Genomic DNA, 20,053 nt, shown 5'->3' on the forward strand with positions numbered 1-20,053 from the left:
TCCATTCTGTATAACCAGCTCCCAGCACTCTGGTCACATGTCTTGCCCAGCCTATCAGCACTTAGCGTGTCCTGTATAGATCAGGAACTGCTGACAGCACGTTTCCAGTACAATATCTCTCTCTCTGAGGATCAGTATCCTGGCTCTTGGCTCAGCATCTGCTCCAGTATTGCTTCACAGCATCCTGCTCCAGTGCTATCCAGAAAACATGTTCCAAAATTTGCTTCAAAAGTATTCTCCCTCAGTGTGTTCCAGTACACCTGCTCCATTATGGAAGTAATTATTTTAAAAGGGATTTATAATATTAAGTGGAGTTGTTATGATTAGGAATGTGCAGGCTTAGATTAGTTCAAATTTTCCCACCAAATTAGTTTTTTCCTGCCAAAAATCGGGTCTCAGAAATAGGCAAAATGTCATCTTTCATGGATAAACATCATCATTCCTGGACAAAATCAGAATTTGGCTGGAAAATCCAAACTAATCCGAGCCTGCACATCCCTAGTTATGATGCTGAAGTGGTTAATAGGTTATATTGTTTGACGATTACTGATACGCTTTATATTGTATTGCAGTACAACTAATAGAACAACAGGGGCAATGCGCTATGATCACGTCTGACTAGAATGGAATGTGTTGCTACACAATGTGACACACAATGAATGAATAAAAAAAGAGAATTATTTACTTCTAATAATAAAATACATACATCATCACATACAATACATTATACATAATACATATAACATATAAAAATAGTATGAATGGATTGGACTGTTACAATGCAGATCTATAAAGGTTGTATCAAAATCAGTGCTTGTATCAGAAAATGGATCAGCTGTAGAGCAAAAAAAGTGATACAGTTGAATGTAACAGATCAAATCAATAGTGTCATTTCCATGGAATAAATTGATACTGTCTCAGTTCTTATGCACACTGTTTTAAAATTACTGCATTCTCACACCTGAAAAGGGTATAGGTTGTCCATATTGATAGACTTGAATTAGAAGATGTCGTGCTGGCGTCCCAGCATATGATTGTGGTATTGATGGTATCAATTGGAGTTAAATAACTCCTATTATGAAATGTGTGTTCCTATGAGAGGATATATCCGTCTACACAATGGAGATGAAGCGGCAGACAAAGGGTTAACTTTCTCTCCATGTGTTGGGAGGGAGAAAGTATGTCTTACCGCTCACAGTATGGATGCAGCAGCGCTCTCCCAGATCGATGCAATCACTGTGGGGAGATGATAGTCGGCATGCCGTGGGATCAATGGCTCCGTTGTTGGCGGCTGTTCAATCAGCTCTAAAATCCCGCTGGCAGAATATGTGTGGCAGTGCTCTCCCGGATGGATGTGATCGCTGTGGGGAGCTGGATAGTAATGCTCCGTGAGACTGATGTCTTCACTGCCTGTGCAGTCAGCTCGGAAATTCTGCAGAGGTACAGGTGCAGGTGTGTGATACGCAGTGGAAGGACTGAACGGCAATGACGTCAACGCGTTTCGTCTCTTTGAACTAGAGACTTTTTCAAGCAGTACAACTACTCTATGGCAGTCACTGATGCTTTGTATTGTATGATATTCACATGCACTCTCTGTATTGTGTGGTAGTCACCGATGCTCTCAGTACTATATGGGGGTAACTGTGATCTCTGTATTATTTAGAGGACACTAATGCTCTCTGTATTCTGAAGGTCACTGTGACATCTATATTATATAACAGCCATTGTGATGATCTCTGTATTATATGATGGTCACTGATGCTCTCTGTATTGCATGGCAGTCACAGATGCTCTTGGTTTTATTTGGTGGTTACTGTGATGATTTCTGCATTATATAATTTTCACTGATGCTCTCTGTATTAAATGGTGGTTACTGTGATGTTTTCTGTATTATACAGTGTTTACTGTGTTTTTTTATGTTATATAGCGTTCACAATGATCTCTGTATTTTATGGCGGTCACTATGACATTATATTATATAGCTGTCACTGTGATGTTCTTTGTTTTATATGGTGGTCACTGATGCTCTATGTATTATAAGGTGGACACCTTGATTTTCTCTTTAATAGATGGCAGTCGCTGTGATGATTATCTGTATTATTTGGTGGTCACTGTAGTGTACTTTGTATTATATGGCAGCAGAATAAATGAGGTAAGGGGAAAGTTTAATTTTTGGCCTGGGTAACAGAAAGCCTAGCTTCCTCCCTAACGATTCCATAGTAAACCATCACATCGATACTGGATCCTCTGAGCATCCATCCCTAGCTTGGACAATGTATTACTGAGGTTCAGTTGCTCTAAAAAAATTAACTATAGCATTACGACCAATGACAGGGGCAACTGTTTGTTTGCCTGGAGAAAATATTTAAATACATATTTTGTTATTTGTTCTATCCATCTAGGCTCATGACTGTGACCCCTGTTGTCACACTAATTAGACAGCAAGTTCTTTTATATGTTACAATATACAAGGTTTGGCTAACCAGTAGTAAATTCATTCATTCTTACAGTGGAGCCAGTGACCCACCATAGAGCAGTGATTTATGGACGGGTTAATGAACAGCATTTGTATGTTGCCTGTGTGTTTTGTCTGCGGGTTGAAATCAGCCCAAGGACTGGGAAATGTGTAAATAAAGTATCAAATTCTAACAAGCTAAAACTTCTCTAATGCGTTCTCTCTGTAAAGTTTAAGAGTTACAATGTATAGAGCAGGGAGTCTAAGCCGTACAATGAAGTTTATTTACCATAGGAAGTCTGTCTCCTACTCACTATTCTAAGCAAACAGAGCCACCCATTTTTACACTGAAATAAAAATTGTTCTTAAAACAAGGTAAGACATATGCTCAAGTTTTGATAGTGCTTTATACTGTGTTTATTCCACTGTTGGCCAATTAAAACCGTTCAGAAAATGTTTCCACCCGAAGATTAATTATGTTAACTGAGCAGCTTCTACTAACGTACAATAATGTATAAATATCTATTCAGGGGTGTCCGTATTTAGGCTGTGCTCTGTCTAGTGCATTCCTATAAGACAGCTAATAAATAATAAAGGAGTTTCCATCTTCTGGGAGTGTCCATAAATCAGCCACTGCATCCTAGCTCACAGCAGGAGAGCCCTCTGTGTGTCTTGAGACCCGCTATGTCTGAGACAGCTTAGACTTACTCAGAAGGCTGATGGCCGCCTGATCTGTGTTCCATGTTTCCTGTTGTGTAAGTGAGCGGCAGATGTGAGATGCTGTCAGTGGGCGTGTCTAAGCAATGGATGGCAAGAGAGTCATTAGCATATTTCCGCAATTGCGATGCGTGAAATATCGCAGCTGTGACGGGAGATTTGAATCAGCCCCTATGTCCTTTCGTGCACAGGGGCAGACCACACTGATTTTCTGTCCTTTTAGCTTTATTCCGTTTACGCAGGGTTGGGGACAGCGTAGCATGACCCTAACGTAACCATGCCCCCAACATGACGTAATCTCCAAGTGCTTCAGTTTTTCACAGTCCAAAGACCTACTGGTAGATAAAATTGCCTCTGAGAAAATATAACTCTATGGTTTGTCCCATGTGGTAGGGAAAATAGATTGTTGATTGATGGAGCAGGGATGGATTTGAATAATTACATTTTCCTCTGTAAAATACTCTGCAGTATGTCAGTGCTATATAAATATTAATAATAATGCTGTTTGCAAATTTAAAGTTCACAAAAGTGGCTAAAGGTAAGCATATACATACTCTTCACTGTGAACAGCAAATCCCCATGCTGATTCAAATCGCAAAACCCTGAAAGAGTCCATTAAAGACCACTTTTGGCTTTTCAGACATGTGACCTCAAGGACATCACTCGCAACCAGGACGCTCCCAAGACTAAGACATATTCTATGGGTTAAAAAAGTCCCCAATTACCAAAGAATGGTGTGTTTCCTAAATTTCTGTCTAGCAGGTGGACACTAGAGCAGAGCGGATACCCCGTCCCCTTTTACTGCCAGGCAGAGAGGAAAGGTCCCAGGAGAGAAGACAAGGTGGCAGGACAGAGAGGAGGGGTCACAGGAGAGAGACATGGTGCCAAAGGCTCAGAGGAGGGGTTCCAGGAGAGACACAGAGGAGAGGGGACAAGGTAGCAGGGAAGAGAGGAGTTACCCAAGACTAAGAGGAACACTATGGCAAGGCAGAGAGGAGGGGTCTCAGGAGAGAACTGAGAGGTGACAAGGTGCCAGGGCAGAGAGAGAAGAAAGGGGACAAGGCAGGGAGAGAGGAGGGGTCCCAGGAGCAAGAGGGGACTGTTGGCTGCACAGATAGTGGGTGTCCCAGGAGAGAGAGGAGAGGTGGCAGGGCAGAGAGGAGGGTTCCCAGGAGAGGGGACAAGGTGCCAGGGAAGAGAGGAGGTGTCCCAGGAGAGAGAGGAGAGGTGGCAGGGCAGAGAAGAGGGCTTTCATGAGATAGAGGAAAGGGGACAAGTAGCCAAGGCAGAGAGGAGGGGTCCCAGAAGAGAATGGAGATAGGTACAAGGCGGCAAAGCAGAGAGAGAAGTAAAAGGACAAGGCAGGATGGAGAGGAGGGATTCCAGAAACAAGAGTGGATAAGGTGGCAGGGCAGAGGAGTCATCCCAGGAGAGAGAGTAGAGGGGACAAGGTGGCAGTGCAGAAAGGAGGGGTTTCAGAAGAGGGAGAGGGTCAAAGTAGCAGGGAAGGGAGGAGGGGTCCCAGCAATGAGAGGGGACAATGTAGCAGGGCAGAGAAGAGGGGTCCCAGAAGAGAGAGTAGAGGGGACAAGGTGGTAGAAGAGGTGACAAAGTAGCAGGGTAGAGAGGAGGTCCCAGAAACGAGAGGGGACAAGGTAGCAGGGCAGAGTTGAGAGGTTCCAGAAGAGAGAGAGGAGAGCTGCCAAGACAGAGACAGGAAAAAAATCCTGCACAATAGTGAGAGGGACGACGACCGCACAATAATTAGAGATTATGGGTACAAAATACTAGTGCAGGCCTGGCCAATCTCTGGCTCTCCAGCTGTTGTGAAACTACAAGTCCCAGCATGCCTTGCCAGAGTTTTAGCATTCCCTAATTGCAAAACTGTGGCAAGGCATGCTGGGACTTGTAGTTTCACAACAGCTGGAGAGTCACAGGTTGGCCAGGCCTGTACTAGTGTATGTATATGTGTGTGTATATGCATATAATGGAATAGGCAGACAATTCTAGCACATGTAGGTACATGTGCTAAGCAAACATATTTTTCACGTTATATATAAATATATGCTGTGACAAAGAATAACAAGCACATATGCTGTACCTATTGTACCTATGTATCCAGTCAATTCATAAAAGCCTACTCATTATTTACACAAGATGTTCTAACTACACTGAATGTACATGATGTGTACAATAAACATTTTGAGAAGAGCTCAATGTTCTGACTCTTCCTCCATTATAAATATACAAATATTTAGTGCATTGAGGATTCTGGGCCCTACTGGCTGATTACTTGAGAAAGACCGTAAGTAAATCCCAAAGCTATATACATTTATTATCCTTATTGTGCCTCTTAATCCTTGTATGTATTATACTGCAAGACTGGGTCTATACTGTATATTAATCACAATCTCAATATAGCACAAATAGAAATAAAACAACAGAGCATGACTATGTAACAACAGCCTAATACAGGAGATTTCACAGAAATCCTTTGCAAAAGGCTAATGACCACTGCAGATCGCAGTCCCCATTATTATCAATGGGGACTGCATTCTGATCCCTAGTATGTACCAAGTGCCAAAAAGCCGGCTTTGGAGGCATTTTCGTAGGAGAGGGATCTCTTGATCCCTCTCTCGCAGTCTCCAGGCTGCACCGAGGAGTATCACAAACTGCACATGAGCAGTGTCAGGCACTGTAAAAGAGTCTTTTGAAAACAGTATGCAGGGAAGTATTTCACAGTGACAGTGCTTTATCAAACTTGTTAGTACATAGCAGGTACAATCATGTAAAAATTATTATTCCAGCTGCAATATAAACTGAAAAAATTTGTGGCACTTCCATGATATTTAATACATAGGCCCCTTTGCCTTTAATGGTACAGAACTGCTATCTGACTCTTGACATGAATATGTTGGACTAGAGAGCAGTGATTCCAAATTTACTAATTAAACAGCTGCATCTGTGATGTCCCCTGTTCCACAACAGGTCACTGTGACCAGTTCCATGCCATGTTTATAGAGACACACAATAGAATAGCCATAGATGGTCTAAGGAAACGTTGGAAGCTTGATCACTTGCAGACTCAGTACACTGCTCTGTATACAAATACTTTATTATGGTGATGCTGACCCTTACAATTCATTGTGACAGTGTTGGGGTTGCCATATCCTGTTCCTTAACCACTGCAGATCTCGTACTAGATTTTACAGTAGTAATTTGTTCTGCATGGTTTCCTGCTATTATGTTATTCTCCATAAATAGAATTTATCATATTTATAATCCACATCTCCTATCCCCATTTTCAATACATTTTAAAAGGTTTTTCTAAAGTGATATATTTTATCTTCCGAAAACAAAATGATCTATTTAATTTAACGAAAACAAAGAAGTGCATTGTCCACTTATCCACACAGTATAAAAAAGGCATAGTATCTATTTAAGTGGCCTGATTTATTTTCATATTTGCTGTTTAGGTGGCATTGAAACCCAGTATATACTGCTCTTGCCCTAACGTCAAACAGACCCAGACAGGAAGGCTGCAAATGGGAGGGATGTGGCCAATCACCCAGCTTGTTCCCTTTAGGCAGCTGTCCGCACTCCATCACACACAGTGTATATTTGATTGGTGTTTTAAAAAACACATTTCTTTATTTCCATGGAGACACTTAGAAATCGGTTAGTCCAGAAGTTCCAAAACGCGGTCCTCAAGGCTCCCCAACAGTTCAGGTTTTAGAGATATCCATGCTTGACCACAGGTGACTGAATTAGTACAATTTGATTTAACCACCTGTGCTCAACCATGGATATCTCTAAAACCTAAACTGTTGGTTTGCCTTGAAGACTGCGTTTTGGAACCTCTGGGTTTGTCTCATTGTCAGCAGAATACAGAGGAGACATGTCTAATATGTCATGTTTATCTGGTCAGCACATTCGTGCACCATTCTTTGGGACAATCGCTATTCATATATAGAAATATATCATAGAAACATGGAATTTGACGGAAGATAAGAACCATTTGATCCATCTAGTCTGCCCCTTTAGGGTTAAAATATTTGGGTTAGGGGTTAGTGTTAGGGCATTAGAGTTAGGGGTTATGGTATAAGGGTTGGGGGATTGGGTTAAAGGCTTGGTTAAGGTTATTAGGGGGTTAGGGTTTTTTGAGTGTTAGGGTTAGAAGTGGGTATTAGAATTAGATAATATTACATTTTTACAGTGTGATTGGATTGGAGATTGTGCTTCAAATACTGCAGACCAGGAGCCAAATACATGTAATAGTGGTGATTACTATTGGAAGTCAATATTCTATTAAAACAGAAATGTTGCATTAATTAGGCTTTAGGATTGGCTTACTTTGTTGCATGTTGCCATTCTCCACTTTCATCTCTTCTTATGCTAATAAAGTAGGAGTGGTTCAGTTGATGCCACAATAAAGAGTCAATTTTAGGTAATACACATCATGGGGCTAATTCAGAGTTTGGAGCAAAGCAAAAAAAAAAGGCAACTTAGCACCTTGGTAACACCATGCGGTACTGCAGGTGGTGCACATATAAAATGTGCAGAGAGACTTATGGAATTATTTACTAAGCAGCGCATTCTAAAACCGATCGTGTTTATGCCCGAAATTTAAAACATGTCTAGTAAAAGCATTGCCCTTTTAAATTTCGGGTATAAACACGATTGGTTCTAAAACCCGACACTCGTACACCTGACAGCATTTGTGGGCTATGGGCCTGATTCAGAGATGTATGCTAATGCTGTCACAAATGTGCGAAAATATGCTAATGCAACAGCGGTGGGACTTGTAATGAGACGCACACCTGAGCCGTCGCAGCTGTCTGCAACTGTACACATATGCGGCATCGGATACAGATCATGCCAAAATCAAATTCCTGAGTGAGTCTGGGGTCACTGACAATGGCCGCCATAACCAACGCCGGAGCCATGTTTCCTGCATACGGAGAAAAGTTACTTACTCTTTTTGCTTTGCTCCCAATTCCGAATCAGACCCATTGTATTTAGCATCTACGTTGCTAAATACAATACTCCAAAGAGTAGGAAAACATGACATGCCAAATGAGGACAATGATTAGCGACTATATAAATGTTTGTTTTCTTAAGAAAGCATGGGGGGGAAACTATTTTAGGGACTTACACAGATGTTTTACATCCGAAATAAAGAACTTTAAATAAAATCTGTTGTAGAAATATACAGCACTTTCATCAAAGACCTTTCTAATAACATTTTTAGATTTCTTCACTGTCCCATAATACCACCAAGAAAGTTCATAAATAGAACAAAGGTTCCAAACGTCAAACCTCAGTGTTAGAGCTACAGATGTGTCCTCATATAGCAGCAATACGCTATATACGGTGCGACTGAGCCACTCCGAGAGGTCCATTTCTTTACATTTTGCATCTTATTCGCATCACAGAGGCAGTGAAACACCGGTCACAGTGTACTACAGACGGTGGGCTGCGATTTTAAATGCACAGGAATCAGTTTGATTAGTTCAATCTAGCAGAGTAGTTTTGCACATTTTGAGTGAGAAAGTCGCTTGGTGCAGCAGAGTCACCCAGGACACCCAGCACAGAGTGCTGTTTGGCGGAGCTGAAAACCACAGTGTATGAGGACTCATCTCTGTAGTCGGAATGTAGTCGGCATCCCGGTATGCGGGATGCCGCCGGTCTATATATCTGTGCCAAAATCCCGACAGGTCGGGATCCCGGCACCAGTATCCCGACCATCGCATCCCGAAGGTAAGTATCGGGGTGTAGGAGGACATTAGCGTTAGGTAGCGGAGTTAGGGTTAGACATTAGGAGGATGGTTAGGGTCATGCACTGGGGAGGGAGTGTTATGATTAGGGTGCGGGGAGGGGGAGGTTAGGTTTAGGCACCGGGGAGGGGGTGTTAGGTTTAGGATGCGGGAAGGGGAAGGTTAGGTTTAGACACTAGGAAGGGGGGGTTAGGGCAGGGGTAGGGACAGGGCCGGCGCTAGGCTGTGCTGCGCCCAGCGCCGTCCTGTGTTGCCGCCTCTTCCCTCCTCCGCTCCCTCCCAGCTGAGCTTAAATATAGCCCATAGCGCTGGGAGGGAGGTGGATGTTTCCTGCGCCCTCCGGAAACAGTAGCGCTCCGCGCGACGGACCTGCTTGTCCGTGCCTAGAGCCGCTACTGGTAAGGGAAAATACTTACCAGCAGTTCTTATGGGTGTCAGGATTCTGGCTGTCGGTATTCTGAACAGCTGCATCCCAACAGCCTGGATTTCATATCCAACGCCTGTAGTCAACCTGTTTGAGCAAGTTCCAAATTCGACTCAAGCTACCAAGTATGATGGCGTTGAACTTGTTCATAGTTACCTCTGGATTTGGGGACCGAACTGTTGAAACAGCTTTGAATATGGTCACACATGGACAGACTTGCAAGAGCAAAGAATTTTGTACTTTTTTCTAACTTTTGCATAGATTAAATGAACTCTGTTGAGAACCAATTTGAAAACAGTTTGAAGATCTATACAGTGTCTACAAAAGGACCAGGCTTTTATGATATTTATATTTATTTTCCACAAATTAGTTATTCACTTATCATTATGTATTAACGGTTATTTTATATGTAGTCAGCATCTCAGAAGATGGGATGCCAACAGTCTAAATACTGGCGCTGGAATCCCGACCGCTGGCATCCTGACCGCTGGCATCCCAAAGGTAAGTATTGGGGGTTAGGGGAGTGTTAGGGTTAGGCACTAGGGGGAGGGTTAGGTTTAGGCACTAAGGGGGGAGGGGGCGGTTAGGTTTAGGCACTGGGGAGGGAGGGTTAGGTGTAGGGGTAAGGGTTATAATTAGGGAATTTACCTGTTAGTGTCGGGATTGTGACTGTCGGGATCCCATACACAACCCATTTACAATATATATTGCACACATTTTACAGTGCTTAGCAGTGAATATTTAGTCTTTCACATCAGTCCTTTCCCCAGTGGAGCTTGCAATCTATATTCCCTATCACATGAGCACACATACAGTACACTGTAGGGTTATTTCTTCATTTTTTTCAAAAGCCAATTACCAGTATGCGCTTGGAGTGTAGGACGAAACTGGAGCACCTGTAGGAAAACCATGCAAACACATTAAAACATACAAACTACACAGATTAGTGACTTGGTCAGGAATTGCGCTCATGACCTCAGGGCAGTAATGCTTACCACTACGCCAATCGTGTAATTATGAATTAGTCACCTGGGCTAAATTATTCTAAATAAAATTGGGAGCCCACAGCACAGCGATGGAACAACCTGGCGTGCTTTACACTGACTGTTAGTGCTGCTTTACATTTTCAGCTCCAAACCACCAAGAAGGGTCGGCTACAAAAGCTGCTGCATGGTAAGTATAGCCCTAAGATTTCTTTTTCAGAATCTGGCTACCAGAATTAACGTGCACATTTTAGACCAATTAGGTATTTGCTGCCATTATTAAACTAGTGACCTAAACTGCTAAAGCTAACTGGATGCAATGATTCAGAGCAAATGTATAACTAAGGGTCTGATTCTATACGGATCGCTTTTGCGATCACAGAGGCGATTATGCACCAAGGTCTGCTGCGAAAATATGAATATAAAGACTGCAATTGCAAAGCTATTATCGAGACCCCAAAGCCAGCGTAGAGATGCCCACTACCGTTTTCTCACATCCATAATACCTTGCAAACCTGCGTATACATCGGGAACATCGGCCCCTGACGTACAAGTACAACAGGTCTGACCTTACTCAGAAATTGCTAACCTCGACGCACGCAGTGAGTACACAAGCTGCATATGCCGTTGCAGTGGCTAATTTATGCATGCCCATGCAATGGCGTTCAAACGGACAGGCAGACCTGCGTTTCTTCGACCACTTGCCCGTCACCACCCCCAAATGCTGATGTTCCGTCCCTCTGTCTGCGAGTGCTTTGTATCTGCGTAGGTGATTGCAGTGCGATCACAATGCTAACTCGCGGGCACTGTGATGCATGCGCAGTGCGCACCATCAACCGATTTGCGTCTGCTGTTGCAGTTGCGATCTGTAAAGAATCAGGCCCTAAATGCAATTGAAGTAAATACTCTCTTGTACCCGTTTACAAAATACAGTCTTGAGCTGTAATCTTAATGACCCACATCCCTTTGGATTGCTATCCATGCTTGTGATAGAACTAAGTCAACAAACATGAATTTACTTGACTGTACTTTTTTTAATGAAACAATGTAAAGACCTAGGACAAGCATTAATAGTTGGCGTCTGTGTTAAGAATATATTTACACAAATACAGACTATTGTTATAAGAAAATACATTAAAGTTTACCGTTTTTTGGCAGCCGCTGCCTAGACCCTGGGAGTACACAGTTATCAAGAATAGTAAATTTTGTAGCCTTTTCATCTGAATTAAATGTAGGGTCTACTTTACAATGAAAACACCCATCTCATACATGCCTACTCTCCAGGAAGTCACGGGAGGCTCACGATTTTTCGGGTAACCCCCTGCATCCACCGGAAGAGTAGGCATATCTCCTGCATCCCGCCCACTTCCTAGTGAAGTGGGCAGGTGGGGAGATTTTACAGGGAATTTTCAGGTCCGCGATTAGCAATCGCGTCATTTTGCCCCAGCGCCGGAAATAGGCAGCGATTCGCTGGTCCATGGGCAGGGGGCGGTGCTAAATAACTTATACAGTGTGGCCCCGCCCCCCAAATATGTCACAGAATCTCCTCCGGGGCTTCTCCCGGGTAGGGGATTTAGAATGTCGGCAAGTATGACCCATCCTCATATAAGGGGAGATGTATCAAACCTTTGTGAGAGAGATAACATAGCAACCAATTAGCTTCTAGCTATCATTTATCTAGCACATTCTATAAAATGATAGAAGCTGATTGGTTGCCTTGGGCAACTTCTCCACTTCATCTCTTTCAAAGGCTTGATACATCTCTCCCTTGAAGTGTTTGTTATATACACTGTCTAGTACAATATATCTAACATAACCTGGATCTATGAGAAACAATAAAGGTGCCCACACACATACCGACTTGCTCCCAATCAGCCGATGTACACGATTTCCCCTGAACTCTCCCCAGGCAGTCGTGGTCACGATTTGGAGTTAAAAATGTCCAATCTGACTAAAGATCTATCTTGCAGCCAGTGCATTGTATCCCAGATTGGGGATCTGCCCTACAGCACGGCAGATCTGAAGATGCGAGGTACGACGAGCGGGGATGCGCATCGGCATCGTGATCAAGAGTAGAAACTCACGATTTGGCCATTTTTTACATGATCTGTCGTCACGATTCGTCGAAATCGGACAAATTGGAAGAAAAGTCGGTATGTGTGTGGGCACCTTCAGTCTTCTATCTCCAACGACAGAGTATACATGCAGCTGTCTATACCCAAATAGACTATGGGGGGTATCCAATTAGCTGCAAACAATGAAAAATGGGAATTTTTCACAGATTTTCCCCGTTTTTCGCCAATGTCTTTTTCTCCCTATCCTATTATTTCAGATTAACTAATAGGATATTTAGTCTGAAAACACATAGGATCCGTGACAAGTTCACGGACCTATATGTTTTGGCCTTTGCGGTGGTAAAAAAAGCTGCAATTTTCGTGGCTTTTTTCTCGGGACACATCAGATCCCGAAAAAAAACTCACGATAAGTTCCGGTGTCGGGTGGCATTTTCGGGGATAATTGGATAGCCCCAGGAGATTCATTAGCACCCGAACAATGTTCAGGGCTAATTGGATACCGCCGTATGTATCTTCCTGAGGACTTACTTTCATTTTATTATATAGCACCAGCATATTTGCGCTTTACAATTGGGAACAAAACAATAATAAAACTAGACTGGTTAATGACGGGCAGATAGCGGTAAGAGGGCCCTTTCAGGGTGAGAATAAGATTTTGGGCTGCAGAATTTACCTACAATTGGCAAAGCTAAAAGAGGGTATTTTGTATGTATATACAGTATACATATGACTGTTGGGACAATGTGGTGGTGCAGTGGTTAGCATTGCTGTCAAACAGCACTGGGGTCATAAGTTCTGTACCTGACCAAGACCTATATGTGTGGAGTTAGTATGGTCTCCCCATTTTTGTGTGGGTTTCTTCCAGGTACTCGGGTTTCTTTCAACATGCCAAAGTCATGCTGGTAGCCTGATTGGCAGCTGACCAAGAATATATATCTGTGTGTGTGCACTAGGAATGTAGACTCTATGCTCCAATGGGGCAGGAACTGATGCATAATTGGTGGTGCTTTATAAATAAGTAATCATGATAATAATATTGTGGTGAAACATGCCCCTACCCTTCAGCACTGTAGGAAACAAGGTACCTAATACTGTGGTAGGGATACTTGTTATCCTTTTCATATCTGCCCATTACATCATGTATTATACCGTAGTTACGTGTGTCATCCTAAACCATCGTTGTTGGAAGTGTAATAAAAAGGCGACTTACTGTACAGATAGAACACATTTCTTTTTAATCAATGTGAATGATCTGGGAAACCCTAAAGTAAGGAGGAGTTGCCAAGTATGGCACTGACAATTCCCAATATGCATTGTGCTTTAATGGTGGTGAGGAGCAAGGTGCTGTACGCCTTGGGCCTGATCACACCGTATGTCACCGGCAGTTACTGTAGTAATGCTGTCCTCACCACAGTCCTGCATCCACTGGGTATTCTGGTGTTACAGTTGTGTAGCGGAGTGTAACATCTCACAATCACAGTGCACATAAATATGATCAGCTTGCTTAGAGCCAGCTATATATCCCATTGTTTATAACACACAACCGTCATATAACAGCACTTAGATGTAATGGATATATACAACTCCTGAAAGGAGAAACCCAGAGGAATTGGAGACTGACTGACATGTCTTTCTGCTGATTATTACAGCTGCGATATTGCTGAAATATGTGGTTTTCAGATATTATCCAGACATTTATATAGATTATTTATAGCTCAGGGATTCACACAATCGTGTCATATTAAACATAAATCTACATGCCTTAATCCCCCACTTTAGCGAATAGCCTGTGATAAATGTCTATACATGTACAGTACATGATTGGTGCCTACACATGTTTACATGATGATGATAGGGGGAGAGGGGGCCCAGACTCCCACTAGAGTCATTGGTAATGGCAGCAATATTACATTAACAAGCGATTGAACACTCGCCAATACACCTGCGGGCTCGTCATCTCACCCTACCACCTGCCCCCTCTAGCCTACAGTATATCCTCCTAACTCCGTCACTGCATGCCCACCTATAGTCCACTTCTTCAACTTGTCTCTCCACACCGGCACATACCATATATGCAGGGGTATTCAATATGGGAGCGAAAACATTGTTTTTGCGTTAATATCGCACTTTTGACGTCATTATCGCAGGTTTGACTTTTACACCGTATTCAATTTCAAAGACTTATCGCAGGTTCGAAAAGTCTTTGATAAAAAACGGGGATAACTTTTCACCATTGAATAGGTGTCGAAAAAAAGTGCACAATTGGGGTTTAGGGGTGCAGGCTTAAAAAAAATAGCCTGCACCCCTGGGAATGACATTTAAAAAAGAACTGTGTCAAAAAAAAGTTTAAAAAAAAAATAGGGACACCCAAAAAATTAATTTAAAAATTGGAGTGAAAAAAAAAAAATGGGAAAAAATTGTTTAACAATAGGGAAATAGGTTCAGGGCTATTCTGCAAGTATGCAGCAGGTGTTTTCTAGAATAGAATTATAGCGGCAGGTGCACAAATGCAGAATTTTTAAAAACTTACTTTAGGGATATCAAAATATGCTACTACCCATTTTCATGTACCCCAAATTTGATGGGACCACTTAAAAAAACGAAAAAAAAAACCTAAGTGCTCTTCTGCAACACTTCTTCAATGTTGGGAAAAAACACCTGCTGCGGCTATTTAAATCCCTGACTTTCATTTAAAGGCTAAAACGGGGGTACCCATAGTGATCCCCCATGTTTTTACAACTTTTGGGCGGTCTTACAATTTTTTTAAGGAAAAATTCGTAACTTTACGCAAATCCAAATTCGGAGGCTCCCGTTTTCGTTAATTTTATATTTAATACGGGGATAAGCGGGTGCGCGCCCGATACTTTAATGCAGGTAAAAACTCCGATATGAAACGTTGACTTCGACAGTGAAGTTAACGTTTCATATTGAATACCCCTCCTAGCCTCCTTCACTCATCTCATCCGTTCTAAATAAATCATCTCCCAACCCAGCCTCTCTCGCCCTATTTCTCTCCTCCCCTTTGCCTCTAAACTACTTGAGCAAATTGTGTATAACCCCCCTTATCTTTCTTACTCTTGTCACACTCTCTTCTTTTTCTCTGCTGCCCCCAACATTCCAATGAGACTGAATTTACAAGTGATCAGTGATGATCTGACAGCAATTTATGTAGGTTCATTTATCCAAATTCTCCTGCACTCTCTCCACTCCATTGTTCTTCTGTGTCTCTACCACTGGCACATCCTCCCCTCTGTTCCCACTTGATGTTGTGGTCCCATAACTCTCTGTTTTTGGCCTACTGCTTCTCTCACTGTGCACCTCTTCTCTTGAGGAACTAATTTGTTCATCCAGCTTCTAGTACCTCCTCTATGCTGACTATACCAAAATCTACCTCTCCTCTTCTGTATTATGGGCCTGATTCAGCTTTGGGAATGGATATAGCACGTAGCTGATCATCTTGGTAAAACCATGCTGCACTGCAGGAGGGGCAGATGTATAATGTGCAGAGAGAGTTAGATTTGGGAGGGGTGTGGCCAAACTGAAACCTAAATTGCAGTGTAACAATAAAGCTGTGCAGCATTTGTGGGCTACATGCAAAAGCAGACAGTATTTACCCTACATGCAAAATAAACTGTATGTATTTGCACCCCTTGCATTGCAACATGGCTTGTTTGGTTCATAGGGTCTGATTCAGAGCCGCTCGTAAGTGGCCGCTCGTTCGCTCCGAGCGATGTTTGCCCAACTGTGCATGTGTACGGATCGTTATACACATGCGCGAACCAGTCAGTGCGGTCGAAATTCATGTGCTCGCAAAATAGCGAAGGCCTGATAATTTGAGTGACAGAAAGAGGCGTATGTGGGTGGTAACAGGGGAAGGTGCTTGAAAACGGGGAGTGGAGATCCGAACGCAGGCGTGCTTAAAGGTCAAAATGGGCGTTTTATGGGTGTGCATAATTAAAACAGCAGCGTCATTGACCACGTCACTGGGTTATTTTATAGCCAGAACTGCTCGCAAGATAGTGGTAGCAAAAACCAACCACAAGAATAGTGAGCAGTTCATACGCTGGTCGATTTACTCGATTAATCTAATAAATAGCGGACATGACGTAGGATGCGAGCGGCCAGGGGGCGTATTTTTCCAAAAAACGACCGCAAGTTTGGTTCGCTCGTTCAGACCTCGAGGCGTGAACAGACCGCAAAGAGCGAACGGTTCATTTGAATAGCCACCCCTATTTCCTGGACGAGCGAGAGCTAATTGCGTCCGGCTCTGAATCATGCCCATAGTTACTTGTATATCTTACTCTATTCCCAAAAGCTGAATCAGACCCTATGTACTATCCCATTGGTCGCCAAACTTAATTGAGGTGTGAGCTACGTTAGAAAAATGAAACCTCCAGAAGAACTACTAAAATTGTACAAAAAGAAATCTGGCTAATAACCGAACAATTGAAGGTAATTTAATGAAAATGAAAAAAAAACAATGTTTCATACAGTAGAAAATAAAAAAGCATTTAATTATTACAGTGATATTGTTGTAGTTTGTAAATAAAATTTAAGCACAGGCACATTTCACTGTTAATTACCGGCTCCAAGGAGGTACGTGCAGTAGAGGAGCAAAATATATAGGCAGGGCTGTACGGGAGTCACTCGCTCCGCTGTAGATTAGACGCCGTGGGTGGAACCACAGGGAAGCATGCCAGGTGATTGCTGTAGAGGTTGCGGAAATCATCTGATGTGCTTCCCTGTGGCTCCACCCATGGCGTCAATGCCATGGGGGAGCACATGTCAGAAGTCACTTCCTCCTAGTTGACTCAGCAGTACTGCAGCTAGGTGAGCTACCAAAATTAAGACTGCAAGCTACCGGTAGCTCACCAGTTACAGGTTAAAGACCACTGTACTATCCCATGTAAGCAGCTGCCTCCACACGCATATCCTAGACCAGTGGGTCTCAATTTTTTTTCTGCCATGACACACTAGAAGAATGATATCCACATACATGTTAGTGAACGTACTGTTTTACTAAATTATGCTAGACATACCTGAGTAAATATATGTTGAGCAATTGTCATATATATATATATATATATACATATACAGTGTGTATATATATATATATATATATAATTATATATTAATTTATATACAATTTTAACAGCACCTCTGTTTCCGCCTCCTGCTGAGCCCTGCCCACTCTGACTGATCTCCCCCCTCCTCATTGCCCCGTGTGCTATAGTTCTTTATGTAATATAGGAGGGTAGCAATTTGGGTTTTGTGTACCGGGGGGCACTACAATATAGCATAATTTGTTCCGGTGTACTAAGAAGTGGCATGTAGTGTACTGTGGGAAGTACAAAGTAGTATAATGTGTACCAGGGGCACTACAAAGTGGCATAATACATATTGGGGTGCACTATCATTTGGCATACTGTGTTCCTGGGGCACTACAATTTGGGATAGGACCTGAATTGATGAGTGGGACGCAGAAGTGCATGGAGCAGTGTCTATTGGCGTCGCCCATATGTGATTGTATTGTATTGTATTGTATTGTATTTGTATTGTATTGTATTGTATTTGTATTGTATTGTATTTGTATTGTATTGTATTGTATTTGTATTGTATTGTATTTATTGTTGTCATCAGCAAAACAAGTTTGACAGACGAAATTACATTGCACTTTTGTAAAACAGTGAATAGCAATCCATGGTAAAGGTTATCACAAACAATTTCACAAAAATAATAAAATTAAAATTAACTAAAGAGATACAATCATAGCATTCAACATGCGCACAGCAGATGGAAGAAAACTAACCCTCAAGCGACTCGTACGTGCCCGAAGTACTCTAAACCGCTTTAAAGATGGGAGCTTATCAAAAAATTCATGAAATGGATGGCTTGGATCCGATATGATACCTTTGGTTCTCTTTAGAACCCTAAGCCCATAAACATCATGAATAGTTGGCAACTGCACGCCAATGATTTTGCTGGCGGTCCTAACAACCCGTTCCAGTGCACTTCTTTCACTCGCTGTGCAGTTGCCATACCAGATAATGATACCAAACGTCAGAATGCTCTCAATTGAGCATCTGTAAAAGTTTAGCATAGTTACTTTGCTAACTCCCGAGGCCCTCAAACGTCTTAGGAAAAACAAACGCTGTTGCGCCTTTTTAATTAGGGACAGTGTATTTAAAGACCATGTCAAATCTGCCGCAACCTGGATACCCAGAAATTTAAAAGACTCAACTATATCAACATCCTGGTTGTTAATAGACACTGGCAATTTCTGCTCTAAACATCTCCTACGAAAATCAATTACCAGTTCTTTTGTCTTGTCACCATTTAGGAGCAAGTGATTATCACCACTCCAAGAAACCAAATTTTTGATCTCTTTCCTATAATGGGACTCATCATTCCTGCTAATTAACCCAACGACTGCAATATCATCAGCAAATTTGATGATTTTCACAGAATCAGAAGTCGACATGCAGTCGTGGGTAAATAGCGAGTATAATAGGGGGCTGAGAACACAACCCTGGGGAACACCAGTCTTAATCAACACTTCCCCCGACACAGCACCTCCAATTCTAACTACTTGTGGTCTATCAGTTAAAAAGTTTAAAACCCAGTTACAAATAGACCCACTTAACCCCAAGTCAAACAACTTAGATGTTAGTGAGATGGGAATAACCGTATTAAAAGCAGAACTAAAATCAACAAAGAGTATCCGAACATAAGAATCCCTCACTTCCAAATGAGCTAAAATGATTGTATGCAAATGCTGCTACAATCTCATTCCCTTCTGTACATCCCTGTGGCCGATCGTGCAGGGACTGAGGCGCCCACTGTCCGTGCCCGTACATGCAGTAATAGCACTGTCAGCGTCCGTAGATGCAGTAATAGCACTGTCAGCATCCTTATATGCAGTAATAGCACTGTCCGCTTCCGTACATGGAGTAATAGCACTGTCCGTGTCCGTACATGCAGTAATAGCACTGTCAGCGTCCGTACATGCAGTAATAGCACTGTCAGCGTCCGTACATGCAGTAATAGCACTGTCAGCGTCCGTACATGCAGTAATAGCACTGTCCGTGTCCGTACATGGAGTAATAGCACTGTCACCGTCCGTACGTGCAGTAATAGCACTGTCAGCGTCAGTACGTGCAGTAATAGTACTGTCACTGTCCGGACATGCAGTAATAGCATGGTCACCATCCGTACATGCCATCGGTCACACCATACAAATGTGCACCAGCCCAATGGCACTGTAGTATCTCTGTCTGGCTATGGCCTCCTATGCCTGCAGCTGTGCCTCTGTGTATGCAGCTGCTGAGATGCCTGTGGCACTCCCATGACATCCATTGAACAGGCCATTTTTGGGCGCATTTCTAGCCGCCTTCCACTCATCACCCAGTAACGCCCATCACTTTTCCACAACATTTCTGATACTGTCCACATAAAAGCACTGTTGTGCATACACTCTGTGTAATACATGCGCAATGGTTTTTTTAAATAATTGTCGCATGCGTAGTTACAAAAAATTGCTTAATTACCATACGTCAACATCAGCATTGTGTGCACCTCTAAATCAGGTCCAGAATTTGTACTGGAGGCACTATCATGTGGCA

Source organism: Taudactylus pleione, unplaced genomic scaffold, assembly GCF_031769625.1.
Source record: "Taudactylus pleione unplaced genomic scaffold, aTauple2 ptg000518l, whole genome shotgun sequence".
NCBI classification, from domain to species: domain Eukaryota; kingdom Metazoa; phylum Chordata; class Amphibia; order Anura; family Myobatrachidae; genus Taudactylus; species Taudactylus pleione.